Here is a 15,479-nt window from a genome sequence, read left to right on the forward strand (position 1 = left end):
AAGAAAACTCTTTGAATGAGAAGGTGTGTCCAAACTTTTGGTCTGTACTGTAGGTAATTAAAAGTGTCAGGAAAAGACCTTCCTCAATGATGTATATTAAAAAGGTTAAGATGGTCATGTGAACGTATTATTAGATATTTAGTTTTAATGTTTAAGGTTGTGATGTACATCTGCAGTACCACAGTGCCATCTGGTGGAAGATGGACAATATTATATTATTTTATAATTTGATTGATAACATGTTAGGAGTTAATATGACATCATTGTATTATTAGCATGCGAATACACCCACCTTACCTGATTGGAAATCCCTAATCTAAAGGGGATGATTCTTAGATAAGGGGGGGAATAATTACTCATGTGCGGAGCAGCAAGGGAGATCCATAGATCCATCCATCCAATCATTCAATCAAGACCAAAAGAAAAACTCCAAAAGAAAACTTTACCAGAAGAAACTTAGATTATTATTTTTTGGGATTACTAGGAAAGTTCTTGAGAACTGGTCCCATCTGAACTCTGTCTACCTTTGACCCGGTAACGTATATTGTGTTTACTACATGTGATATTAATAAGATATTTCTCTCGGTAAATAGCCAAGAGTCCCCATACTGTGGGAATATATAGTGTTAGGTGCCTCCATAATGCTGATTATTCTCTTAGCAAAGATACATATTGTTAATGGAAGATCTGACATTATTTGAAAAGAGGACTAAACCCTTGGAAAGTTATTTTACATACACCCTGTACAGAATTATTAGGCAAATAAGTATTTTGACCACATCATCCTCTTTATGCATGTTGTCTTACTCCAAGCTGTATAGGCTCGAAAGCCTACTACCAATTAAGCATATTAGGTGATGTGCATCTCTGTAATGAGAAGGGGTGTGGTCTAATGACATCAACACCCTATATCAGGTGTGCATAATTATTAGGCAACTTCCTTTCCTTTGGCAAAATGGGTCAAAAGAAGGACTTGACAGGCTCAGAAAAGTCAAAAATAGTGAGATATCTTGCAGAGGGATGCAGCACTCTTAAAATTGCAAAGCTTCTGAAGCGTGATCATCGAACAATCAAGCGTTTCATTCCAAATAGTCAACAGGGTCGCAAGAAGCGTGTGGAAAAACCAAGGCGCGAAATAACTGCCCATGAACTGAGAAAAGTCAAGCGTGCAGCTGCCAAGATGCCACTTGCCACCAGTTTGGCCATATTTCAGAGCTGCAACATCACTGGAGTGCCCAAAAGCACAAGGTGTGCAATACTCAGAGACATGGCCAAGGTAAGAAAGGCTGAAAGACGACCACCACTGAAGACACACAAGCTGAAACATCAAGACTGGGCCAAGAAATATCTCAAGACTGATTTTTCTAAGGTTTTATGGACTGATGAAATGAGAGTGAGTCTTGATGGGCCAGATGGATGGGCCCGTGGCTGGATTGGTAAAGGGCAGAGAGCTCCAGTCCAACTCAGACGCCAGAAAGGTGGAAGTGGAGTACTGGTTTGGGCTGGTATCATCAAAGATGAGCTTGTGGGGCCTTTTCGGGTTGAGGATGGAGTCAAGCTCAACTCCCAGTCCTACTGCCAGTTTCTGGAAGACACCTTCTTCAAGCTGTGGTACAGGAAGAAGTCTGCATCCTTCAAGAAAAACATGATTTTCATGCAGGACAATGCTCCATCACACGCGTCCAAGTACTCCACAGCGTGGCTGGCAAGAAAGGGTATAAAAGAAGAAAATCTAATGACATGGCCTCCTTGTTCACCTGATCTGAACCCCATTGAGAACCTGTGGTCCATCATCAAATGTGAGATTTACAAGGAGGGAAAACAGTACACCTCTCTGAACAGTGTCTGGGAGGCTGTGGTTGCTGCTGCACGCAATGTTGATGGTGAACAGATCAAAACACTGACAGAATCCATGGATGGCAGGCTTTTGAGTGTCCTTGCAAAGAAAGGTGGCTATATTGGTCACTGATTTGTTTTTGTTTTGTTTTTGAATGTCAGAAATGTATATTTGTGAATGTTGAGATGTTATAGTGGTTTTACTGGTAAAAATAAATAATTGAAATGGGTATATATTTGTTTTTTGTTAAGTTGCCTAATAATTATGCACAGTAATAGTCAACTGCACACACATATATCCCCCTAAAATAGCTAAAACTAAAAACAGACTAAAAACTACTTCCAAAAATATTCAGCTTTGATATTAATGAGTTTTTTGGGTTCATTGAGAACATGGTTGTTGTTCAATAATAAAATTAATCCTCAAAAATACAACTTGCCTAATAATTCTGCACTCCCTGTAGTCTGATTGCTTGTCACGGCTGAGGATGGGGAAAACCCTCAGCCATGCGGTATCAGGAGATGTAAGGTCGCTACTTGGCCAGTAACACAGAATTAGGGAGCAGGTCACCTCCTAGAACTTCCCTAATCTGACCCTGACTCCTAGCTCCATGAGCCGCCCTTGAAGGTAGGAGGGCTCATGCTCAGGAACCTTGGATCCTTTCTGACCCTCCGACGATCCCTGTACTAGCAGCTGGGTAGACAGCCCGTTCCTCCTGGACACGGAGTAACAGGAGTCTAAAATGGCCAAGCTATAAAAAAAAAGGGAACATAAACAGACATATGGCAATGGCAGGTAAGTGAGACTAGTACCACACTCACCTGCCACAGACACACAACCTGGAACCCACGTGCAAGTGCTGCTGTCCACAAACAACACAAAGGACACTGCACACACAGACATCACACGGGAACCCAGGAAACCATATTCTGCAATAAATAAAGACCAAATAAACATCTTCTAAACACCATACATAAACCTATGACCACAAGGGTGGCCCACACTGGCAGATGGAATACACAGGAGGCTGCTCCAGCTAACCATGGCTGAAGTACCCCTCAGACAAGTGATATACACTGAGGCTTTATAGGCCCAAGTGGCCACACCCACACAGACACACCCAGTGTTCACACACACAAAAGGGATTTAACCCTTCCAACACCAGGCAAGGGAAGACGGACTCTTAAAGGGGAATACACACATAAACAAACACACTTCACCTGTTGCCGCGGGCAACGGCATGCGTGGCAATCATGTCCTGGGGATCAGCCATAGGGCTGAGACACTGCCACCACATGCACAACAACACCACACGTTGCCACGGGCAACCAAGTGAAGGAAAGTGTCACAAAACAAACCACTGGCCGTGACATTGCTGAGCTGAATATTTTATCATATTAATATCATATATTTTTGATTGGTCATAGGAAAACAGAGTCAAGGGATATTAGTTATTTTCCTGTATAATCCGGGTTTTATTGTTATAGCCTGTTTGATAAACAGAAGATCCAAAGTTTCTCTTGGTATATGAGTCTGTTTGTTAAAAGTATGATATTGGTTGTCATAAATCACTAAGTCACACTGTGCTGATGAGATAGGGGTGTGTTAGCACCACCACCGTATGGTACATTTTGGGTATTATTTTGTAACTTCATCATTTGTTTTGCAATTGTATTGATTTTATAATAAACTATATATATTTTTCATATACAATTGTCCCTTTGTTTCACTGCTTGCACAAATCAAATTAAGATACTCGATAAAAAGAACTTAGAGGCGTGTTTATGTCCGCCTGAAGGATCATATAATTTTTTTTTTATATACATATTTTTTTGTTTGATCCTCTCTTTTATATGAAGATTCTTTTTATATAGAAGATATATGACATCGATTCCCTAACTGATCGCGTAATGGAATCGTCGGGGGATTCGTCACCCAGCCTCCACCAGAAAGGCTGAATAAGGGTCCATTCACACGTCCGTTGTTTCTTTCCTGATCTGTTCCGTTTTTTGCGGAACAGATCTGGACCAGATCTGGACCCATTCATTTTCAATGGGTCCTGAAAAAAATCGGACAGCTCAATGGCTGATTTTTTTTCAGGACCTATTGAAAATGAATGGGTCCAGATCTGTTCCACAAAAAACGGAACAGATCAGGAAAGAAACAGCGGACGTGTGAATGGACCCTTATAGAGACTGCTTTTCACCGAGCCTGCAGCTCCAGCCGAGGAACAGGCTTCGATGTCCACCATCCAGCTCGCCCTGACGCAGTTGCATGCCGCAATAAACAACATCATCTCCACGGTGTCTGATATGCAGTCTAGGCTGCATGCGGTGGAAGCTCGTCCGTGCGCTACCAGCCAACCGGGCCCACAGGCATCAATCCCCTCCCCTGTCCTTCACCAGGTAGGGCTTCGAGTATACCCGACATTGCGCCTTCTCAGTTTGTCCCTGAAAACATCAAGAAGAACATCTTGGCTGGGAGGGACGTCAACCTAGCCTCTATCCTCATTGCCACCCATGAGTCCCTTGAAAATAAGACAATCGCCTGCTGCGACGTTTCAATTATCCTCAAATCTAAAGATGCTGTAACGGGGTTCCGAAGGTGCACTCGGTCCCCCATTACCCGCAGACCTGTTGCTTAGCTTTGGGAATGTGGATCTGTGTTTGACCTCATTCCCAGGGCGGCTTTACTGCTGGGTGGCTCCCTGCTCCTAAGTCTGCCTTGAGCGCCGAGCTGATCACTCGGTGCTCAACTGGTTGGTCTGTCGGTCATGTGACGCTGGCCACGTCACATGACCCTCACTCCCCACTATAAATACAGGCAGCCTGCTAGTCACAGGTTGCCTGTTAATTTCTAGGTTCCTGGCTATTTGCTGGACTACTTATTACTCACCTGATTCCGTTCCCTGACGATCCTTTGCCTGCTCCTCCTGTACTGCGCATCCGTCCTGGTATTGTGACCTCGGCTCCCACCTGACTACTCTCTTAGGACTCCTCTGGTACTTCTCTGCTCTCCTGGTATTTGACCCCGACTTCTCCTGACCATTCTTTGCTTAACCTTTTTAACTGCGTAGTTCTCTTGGTTCTGACCCGGTCCGTTCATGTTCCGTATTTTGTCTTGTCTGTCTTCCCTGCACGTATCCTAAGTTAGGGACTGTCGTCCAGTTGTCCCCTGTCATCAGGACTCATGAGGCAAGTAGGCAGGGCCAGGGGTGAGGGTGGAGCGCAGTGGTCACTATCCCTCCCCCTGTGTGTGTGTGTGTGGACGTGACCGTTACAGATGCCCACCTCAATAAGAAATTATCCATAACAGAATTTGTCCTGGCCTTTAGCCTTTTCAGGGACATTATATGTTCTGCCCAACCAGGGAGACGTGACGAGCTAGACACATATATCTCTACAGGGTCACCGACCTGGGGCATAAATACGGTGGTTTCCCTTTCTACGATTATCATTGTTCCTTTTCAGCTAAAGCAGCCGCAGTCCTGGCTCAGTTCCAGTACATGACCAACTGGGCTGTGCTGGACATGGAGCTTTTCTGTCGTCACTTTGCAGGGCTTAAGGCCCCAACCTGTGCTTCCAGCCAATCCATCCTTCACTCCTCTGAATGGTGCCCCAACCCAACTCCCACTCCCCATGACAGGTTTCTTCGTGGTCCATCTGGCATCCAAAAACAGTTGCCATCTGTAGACAAACTAGGTAGGCCCATAGTTCTCTCTTTGTAATAACTACAACATGGCCGTGTGCAATTACAACAAGTGTAAAGCCCTCCACATCTGCTCGTTATGTTTCAGGGCTCACCCTCAGTCCACTTGCCCCCAAAGGTCAGCTAAACACTCCAGACTATTTGGGGTCAAAATTGATTTACTGGCCACCCTCCTCCAGGGTCATCCCCAACCTCAGTTTGTCTAGTTTCTGGTCAGAGGGTTCCACACAGGTGCCCTGACTCAATCCACCTGGGAGGGCGACAATCTCCAGTCAGCCATCAGGGATCCTGTTTCGGTCGATTCACTGATCTCGTCCGAGTGTCTCAAGGGTTTTTTAATTGGGCCTTTCTCCACAGTTCCCTTTGATTTCTGGCGTGTAAGCCCCATTGGAGTTGTGTCAAAAAAATTCTCTAATAAAAAACGTCTCATCTACGATCTTTCAGCTCCTTATGGTTCCTGCATTCCTAGCTTAAACTCCTTAATTCCCTCTGAAGAGTTTTCTATGCACTACTCTTCGGTAGGTGAAGCTATTCAGCTCATCCTTCAGGCAGGCACAGGGGTATGGTTGGCCAAAGCCGACATTGCAGATGCCTTCAAGCTCTTGTCGGTCCAGGCACAGTTGTGGAAATTCTACAGGATCAGATGGAGGGACCTGTATTATTTCGCTAACAGACTAACCTTCGGCTCCAAAAGCAGTCCCTGGCTGTTCGATCAATTCGCCCAGGCACTACATTGGATTTTGGTCAACCATTGTGGCTGTCAGATGGTCGTTCATTATCTGGATGACTTCCTTCTGGTAGAAGAACCAGGATGTAAACCAGGAAACCTCGCAACTCTCCTGGAAACGTTTGCTGCGCTCAATGTCCCTGTCGCATTTGCAAAAACGGAAGGGCCTTCAACCACCGTCACTTTTTTGGGCATAGTTCTGGATTCAGTCAGTATGGAAGCCAGACTTCCAGAAGAAAAGTTGTCAAAAATCAAAGAGACCATCTCCAAGGCAGTGTCCTCCAACACAATCACCAAGGCAGAGCTCCAGTCCCTACTAGGCATGCTAAATTTTGCTATGATGGTCGTGCCTCAGGGCCAGGCCTTCATTTCCAGACTGCTCCAGCTACTTCCCGCGGCTCCCGAACAGGATTCTCCCATCCACTTGGATTCCCAGGCCATGGCCGACCTCGCAATGTGGAAGGTGTTCCTGTCTGAGTAGAACGGCGTTTCCATGTTTGTTCCTCGTTGGAGCCCCACATCACCCATGGTTTTTTCCAATGCAGCCGCCTCATTTTTTGCAAACAATGGTTTGCGAGTTCGTGGCCTCCAGAAATTTCTTTGTCCAGAGAAGCTCTGAAATCTTCTCCCCTGTTGGAGATTCTGCCAATAGTAGCAGCCGCCCAAGTCTGGGGCAGGCACTGGGCTCCCCGGTGGCCTTCATCACCGACAACCAGTCAGTAGTCGAGATACTGGAAAAAGGCAGATCCAAATTCCCACAAATCATGTCTCTCCTTCGCAAGTTGGTTTGGCTCTCCATGCAGTTCAATTTTCATTTTCTTTACAAGCACATTCAGGGCTCTAAAAACCTTGCGGCTGATGCCCTGTCTCATTTTAATTTCCCTGCTTTCTTTCAGGTCATGCCAGATGCAGACCGCATAGGACTGACCCCGCCTGCCTTTCGCTCCCTGATCATGGATTAAACTCGCACATTGCCTCTGCCAAATCCCTCATCCGTAAGTCCTTATCCACAAACACTGCCAGAAACTACAAAACCGGCTGGAGAGTTTTCAATAAATTCACGCACTTGCATCACAGAGATGACACCGACAAAACAACATACATGACAGCATTCCTAGCCTACTGCCATACGAAGCTCAAACTATCCTACAACACCATTAGGTTGTATCTAGCAGGGGTCCAGCATTTTTTCATGCTTGAAAGTCCCAATCGCAGATCTTTCTTCTCTTCCCAAGCGATCAAAGCAACCCTCAGGGGCATTCAAAAGAGTGGCAAAGAGTCTACCTCGACCAGACAGCCGGTTTCAGGAGACCTGTTTAGAAAGCTATCCAGCTCTTTAGACGGGAATCCTTTTGGGCCCTATATTAGCATCACCATCAAAGCTGCCATGTTCCTGAGCTTCTACGGTTTTCTCAGGCCCGGAGAATTCACCAGCTCCCCACGCAAAAATAGAGGCTTAACCAAAGGCCAGCTAGAATGGCACGGGAAGCACTTCGCCCTATCACTGCCGTCCACCAAAACCTCCCAAACAGGTCCTCAGGTGGTGATCAGATACTACCGGACTTTCAACGACTGGTGCCCGGTTCAGGTGTTAAACAAACTTTTGTCAGTACTGGGTGATGCTCCATCGGATAGTCCTTTGCTCCCCTTCAACAATCATTATCTCACCTCATCCCAATTTATCTCACATATCCGCACTTTAACTTCCGGCCTAGGTTTTGACCCGAGTCTTATTTCAGGACATTCTTTTTGCATTGGAGCCGCTTCCTCAGCTTCCCGTCACAGAGTACCCGGGCATATGTTTAAGAAGATGGGTAGGCGGCGTTCCTCTTGCTTTGTGCGTTACATTCCCAATCCTCACGCAGAGATCTCCAATGCCTTCCGCAATCTAGCTTTTCGAACCACGTGTCAGAAAACTGATATACATTAAAATCCTCATTAACAAACGTCCTATGCTTGCTTTTTGTCCCCTTATAGGCCTACCCACGCTCATGGCTATGGGCACACCGCTAGCCATCTTTAGTTAGTTTCTGGCCTTTCAGGTAAGCTGTTTCACTCTTTAGGTCAGGTCGTTATCTCCGCAGCCATGACCACAAATTACCTATATATATATATCTGAAACATTTTCTACATACACAAAAGACCCATTACTCCCCAATATTGTTCACATATCTGTCTAAATCTGTGTTAGTGAGCACTTCTCCTTTGCCGAGATAATCCATCCCACCTCACAGGTGTGGCATATCAAGGTGCTGATTAGACAGCATGATTATTGCACAGGTGTGCCTTACACTGCCCACAATAAAAGTCCACTCTGAAATGTTCAGTTTGATCACACAGCACTGGATTATCTCAGCAAAGGAAAAGTGCTCACTAACACAGATTTAGACATATTTGTGAACAATATTTGAGAGTAATGGGTCTTTTGTGTATGTAGAAATTGTTTCAGATGTTTGAGTTCAGCTCATGCAAAATGGGAGCAAAACCGAGAGTGTTGCGTTTATATTTTTGTCCGCACTCTCAAACACTTTATTCACCCATGTTTTCAGCTCATTCACAAAGTCTTTTTTTCAAGCTATGAGCTAAAACGTTGTGACTAGTGTTGAGTGAACTTGTGTTTCAAATTCGGAGTACAAGGTTCAGGTTATCTAAGAATTCTGTTATGGATTCCGCTACCACCGACCATAAGGGTCAATTCACCTGCAAAACACGGACACCAGCCATGTGCGTTCCGCATTTTGCGAACCGCATATAGCTGGCACTATGATAGAAATATCTATTCTTGTCCGTGGCTGCGGACAAGAATAGGACATGCTTTTTTTTTTGTGGGGCCACGGAACGGAAGTGCGGATACGGACAGCACATGGTGTTGCTGTCCGCATCTTTTGCTGCCCCATTGAGAATCAATAGGTCCGCACCCCTTCCGCAAAATTGCAGAACGGATGTGGACCCATAATGCGGATGTGTTGTGGTCCATGGTAGCAGAATCCATAACGGAATTCTTACCTAACCCAGGTTCGAACCTTGTACGCCAAACTTGAAACACAAGTTCGCTCATCCCTAGTTGCGACCACAGGGGTGAATAAAGTGTTTTTCTTTTCACTCATATTTTTTTAATCCTTATATTGTCTTGGATTTGTTGACGGATCCATTGGCCTGCACCTCCATATTGATATTTGGCCTGATGTGCTGCCATTGTTATATATTAGGGTTATTCCTGCAGTATAGAAATCTTTTGCTAAAGGTAGTTGTTCAGTGTGTGTGTATATATATTACTCTTTTTGTGAGGCAAGGTAACCAAAAAATGGCTGTTCTGGCACAGTTTTTATTTTTTTGCTTTTTACAATGTTCACCTGACAGAGTAGATAATGTGATATTTTTATAGAGCAGGTCATAAATCATGTTTTTGTGTTTCCATTTTCTGAAAGCCATATTGTTTTTTGGGGGGGCGTTTGTTTTAGGTAGTATCTCATTTTTTGCTGGAAGAGCTGATGCTTTAATTGGTACCATTTTGAGGCACATGAATTATTGATCGCTTGGTATTATACTTTTTGTGATGTAAAGTGATAAAAAATTGCTTTTTTGGCACATTTTTTATTTTTTTTACTATTTTACAGCGTTCACCATACGGGTTGGATCACCGCTATTTTTATAAAGCAGATTGTTACGGACACAGTGATGCCTAATATGTGCATTTTTTTAATTTTATTTTACACAATAAAAACATTTGTTAAACATAAAAATCATGTTTTAGTGTCTCCATTTTCTGAAAGCCATATTCTTTTAATTTTTTGGGCGATTGTATTATGTAGGGGTTCATTTTTTGCGGGATGAGATGACGGTTTAATTGGTACCATTTTGGGGCACCTACAGTTGCAAGAAAAAGTATGTGAACCCTTTGGAATGATATTGATTTCTGCACAAATTGGTCATAAAATGTGATCTGATCTTTATCTAAGTCACAACAATAGACAATCACAGTCTGCTTAAACTAATAACACACAAAGAATTAAATGTTACCATGTTTTTATTGAACACTCCATGTAAACATTCACAGTGCAGGTGGAAAAAGTATGTGAACCCCTAGACTAATGACATCTCCAAGAGCTAATTGGAGTGAGGTGTCAGCCAACTGGAGTCCAATCAATGAGATGAGATTGGAGGTGTTGGTTACAGCTGCCCTGCCCTATAAAAAACACACACCAGTTCTGGGTTTGCTTTTCACAAGAAGCATTGTCTGATGTGAATGATGCCTCGCAGAAAAGAGCTCTCAGAAGACCTATGATTAAGAATTGTTGACTTGCATAAAGCTGGAAAGGGTTATAAAAGTATCTCCAAAAGCCTTGCTGTTCATCAGTCCACGGTAAGACAAATTGTCTATAAATGGAGAAAGTTCAGCACTGCTGCTACTCTCCCTAGGAGTGACTTACAAAAGTCTCTGGCATATGCTAACATCCCTGTTAGCGAATCTACGATACGTAAAACACTAAACAAGAATGGATTTCATGGGAGGATACCACAGAGGAAGCTACTGCTGTCCAAAAAAAACATTGCTGCACGTTTACAGTTTGCACAAGAGCACCTGTATGTTCCACAGCAGTACTGGCAAAATATTCTGTGGACAGATGAAACTAAAGTTAAGTTGTTTGGAAGAAACACACAACGCTATGTGTGGAGAAAAAGAGGCACAGCACACCAACATCAAAACCTCATCCCAACTGTGAAGTATGGTGGTGGGGGCATCATGGTTTGGGGCTGCTTTGCTGCATCAGGGCCTGGACGGATTGCTATCATCGAAGGAAAAATGAATTCTCAAGTTTATGAAGACATTTTGCAGGAGAACTTAAGGCCATCTGTCCACCAGCTGAAGCTCAACAGAAGATGGGTATTGCAACAGGACAACGACCCAATGCATAGAAGTAAATCAACAACAGAATGGCTTAAACAGAAGAAAATACGCCTTCTGGAGTGGCCCAGTCAGAGTCCTGACCTCAACCCGATTGAGATGCTGTGGCATGACCTCAAGAAAGCGATTCACGCCAGACATCCCAAGAATATTGCTGAACTGAAACAGTTCTGTAAAGAGGAATGGTCAATAATTACTCCTGACCATTGTGCACGTCTGATCTGGAACTACAGTAAACGCTTGGTTGAAGTTATTGCTGCCAAAGGAGGTTCAACCAGTTATTAAATCCAAGGGTTCACATACTTTATTCCACCTGCACTGTGAATGTTTACATGGTGTGTTCAATAAAAACATGGCAACATTTAATTCTTTGTGTGTTATTAGTTTAAGCAGACTGTGATTTTCTATTGTTGTGACTTAGATGAAGATCAGATCACATTTTATAACCAATTTGTGCAGAAATCCATATCATTCTAAAGGGTTCACATACTTTTTATTGCAACTGTACATATTACATACACAGCTCTACCACATGCCCATTACACAGATAGTTTACTATATACGCATTGCACACACAGCTCTGCTACATGTCCATTACACAGAACTAATGTGTGCACATTACACACAGAAAACTGTACAATAGACTGGTTACACTGACATAGCCCTGCTTTATACACACCAGTCCTACAGGGAGCCTGTGCTGTCCTATCTCCTTCCACACACATGGCTGATCATATGACTGTGACATCACCACAGGTCCTGTAACCACAATGTAGTCTGGAGCTGCTCCTGGTGAGAGAGATGTATGTGAGGGGCGGGGCTTCATGTGTGCCAGACCTGGCAGCTTCTTATGCTGCGCTCCTGACTAGGGGGGGGGAAGGGGGGGGGGAGAGTGAGACAGTGCACGCTCCGATGTGGAGACAGGAGGGGTTGCAGAAAATCCGTCAGATGAGCAGCCTGCTGTGCATAGGAAGCACAGCAGGCTGTAGAACAAAAACAAAAAAAGATAGAGAAATAGAACCAATTGGAGAAATTCTTTTCTCCACAAAATGAATGAATTAGTGTGAAAAAAAAATTTTTTGCAAAAGGTGTCCAAATCCTTTAAATATTCTTATACTTTTATAATTTTTATTATGATTTTCTCTTATTTTTCACATATCAATTTTTTTCATTCTTACATATATTTATTTTTCACTTCAACATGATGATATGAAATATATTAATTTTCATTTTGTATTTACAAGTGTATATATCATTATTTACACGTTAAGCTTAATTGACTAGTCCATATGCACTTGTCACTTTATTTTTCAGATATATTTTTTTGTTATTTTCTCACTTATATATGTATTTATATACTTGTGTATGTTTCCCTTATCAATTACTTTTTTTGTGATTATTAATTTTTGGTGATTATTTATTGGCATATTTATTATATGCTTTTAATGCACTAGCACTATATTTTTATAACACTTCAATATATACTCTCCGTTGTTATGCACATATGTAAAATTATATTATTGTGATGCCTGTGCCTGATATATATATCCTTTTACTATCTTATGCTGATATATAATGACCACTCTTGCTATACTGATGAGACGCTTGATACGCGCTGATCTCCGCTCGCTGATGTGTACATGTATCTTAGTAACCAGAGGATGCTTGTGGTCGCATGACTGGCCATCACGTGACCGCGACGGGCTTCCGGTTTGACACAGGCGGCACATCACGCTGGGGGAGATTAATTCGCGTCTCATGCCGCCACTACACATCAGTAGGCAATTTTCATTATTCAGATACAATCTTTTGATTGGTGAGCTATGTATTTAAATATACACACTTTCAAGGACAGGGGTTGGCGCCATCCTGGAGGAGACTCTTTGCACGGGTAAATGTCCCTTTTCTCATCATGTATTATTTTCCATATGCATGACCATGTATTCTGTACATTTTTCTATGATAGGTACTCCGTTTCATGTATGTCTCCTCCAGTGATGTTGTTTTTATCTCCTGCACTGATTCTTTTAATCATGTATGTTGTATAATGTGATTTTGTAATAAAGGACATAATTCAGTACCAGCGGTCTGGCATTTTCTATGTAGGTTGTCTCTCTGTACACTTTCAAGGAGACCCATGCCCCCAGAGAAAGGCTTCGCCGAAACGTGTGTTGGGGTGTGTGGTTCTCCTGAGGGTCTTCATAATATGATCGGTATGTAGCCTATGTTATTTGTTGTCTATTAGTTGTATTGTGTTACCTGGGTTGGAGAGTCCCCCCCTTTTTTTTTATTAGATACCTGTTTGACTTTCTTGTCCCGGCACTTGCACTTTACTAATAGGTAGTGAGTATCTATTTATGATATACGGGATTTATCTATTGTTGACTTCATATTATGGACTCCCCTTGCTACAATATTTATAGAATACTATTGTAGTGCCATACCGCCCCTCAGGGGAACCGTACCTTTTCTACTGTAGTTTTTATCTCTGTTAATCATGTTATGTCATATTTAATCATGTAATAAAGAAGTTTTTATATTTAAGCCATTTAGACTAGTGTCTTTTTGTAGGTATTTATTCCCAGACAGTGCAGAAGCAGATCGTTGGTCCCACCTAAATAAGCCATAATATAGAGTTGTGCCAATTCACCACAACTCTACCAGGTAAGTGCATGTCCATTCACCTGGGCAAAAGTGTGAATGTATGACCCCTGTTTGCTGCATATTGCACTAGAAAGTGCTCCTGTTTTTATTTTTTCAGGAAATATATGCAATTTTAAGCAAAACAAAAAATTGCATATTCACACAGAGGAATTTTGAAGAGAATTTTGGTGCATTTTCCTTGTCAAAACCAACATCAAGAACTGCTTAACACCTTCATACAATCTGCTCTCTCTCTCTCTATATATATATAGATATATATATAATCACCTAAAGAATTATTAGGAACACCTGTTCTATTTCTCATTAATGTAATTATCTAGTCAACCAATCACATGGCAGTTGCTTCAATGCATTTAGGGGTGTGGTCCTGGTCAAGACAATCTCCTGAACTCCAAAACTGAATGTCAGAATGGGAAAGAAAGGCGATTTAAGCAATTTTGAGCGTGGCATGGTTGTTGGTGCCAGACGGGCCGGTCTGAGTATTTCACAATCTGCTCAGTTACTGGGATTTTCACGCACAACCATTTCTAGGGTTTGCAAAGAATGGTGTGAAAAGGGAAAAACATCCAGTATGCGGCAGTCCTGTGGGCAAAAATGCCTTGTGGATGCTAGAGGTCAGAGGAGAATGGGCCAACTGATTCAAGCTGATAGAAGAGCAACGTTGACTGAAATAACCACTCGTTACAACCGAGGTATGTAGCAAAGCATTTGTGAAGCCACAACACGCACACCCTTGAGGCGGAAGGGCTACAACAGCAGAAGACCCCACCGGGTACCACTCATCTCCACTACAAATAGGAAAAAGAGGCTACAATTTGCACAAGCTCACCAAAATTGGACTGTTGAAGACTGGAAAAATGTTGCCTGGTCTGATGAGTCTCGATTTCTGTTGAGACATTCAAATGGTAGAGTCCGAATTTGGTGTAAACCGAATGAGAACATGTATCCATCCTCTGATGGCTACTTCCAGCAGGATAATGCACCATGTCACAAAGCTCGAATCATTTCAAATTGGTTTCTTGAACATGACAATGAGTTCACTGTACTAAAATGGCCCCCACAGTCACCAGATCTCAACCCAATAGAGCATCTTTGGGATGTGGTGGAACGGGAGCTTCGTGCCCTGGATGTGCATCCCTCAAATCTCCATCAACTGCAAGATGCTATCCCAGGGCTTGACAAATCCCAGGCGCCAGGTCGGCATGGCGACCAGGAATTTAGTCCTGGCGCTTGGGTATTTGTCAGCCCGTTTTCAAAGGTGCCCGGGCGATGGGTGCGGAGCTGCCGTTCTGTCATGAGGCAGCACAGTTTGAAACAGCTCAGTCACAGCACACAATAGCAGAGACGCTGGCAGCAGGGAGGGGAGGGACTCGGGAGGAGTGTAATCTGATCCTAGAGTGGAAGCTGCTTCTGCCAGCCCCTCCCCTCCCCGCCCACCAACCAATCAGAGCTGAGGCAAGGCAAGCACTAGCAGCTCTGGGTCCGAGTCACTGACACAAGTACAGGAGGGAGTCTAAGTAAGAAAGAATCGAATGAGTCACAGGTTAAAATAATCTAAAGATTTGATTAGTTAGAGACTCATTCGATTCTTTGAGTTAAAAGAACAGTCAGTCAGACTCTAGAACAGTTTACACTGA

This window comes from Bufo bufo, chromosome 9, assembly GCF_905171765.1.
Source record: "Bufo bufo chromosome 9, aBufBuf1.1, whole genome shotgun sequence".
Lineage (NCBI taxonomy): Eukaryota > Metazoa > Chordata > Amphibia > Anura > Bufonidae > Bufo > Bufo bufo.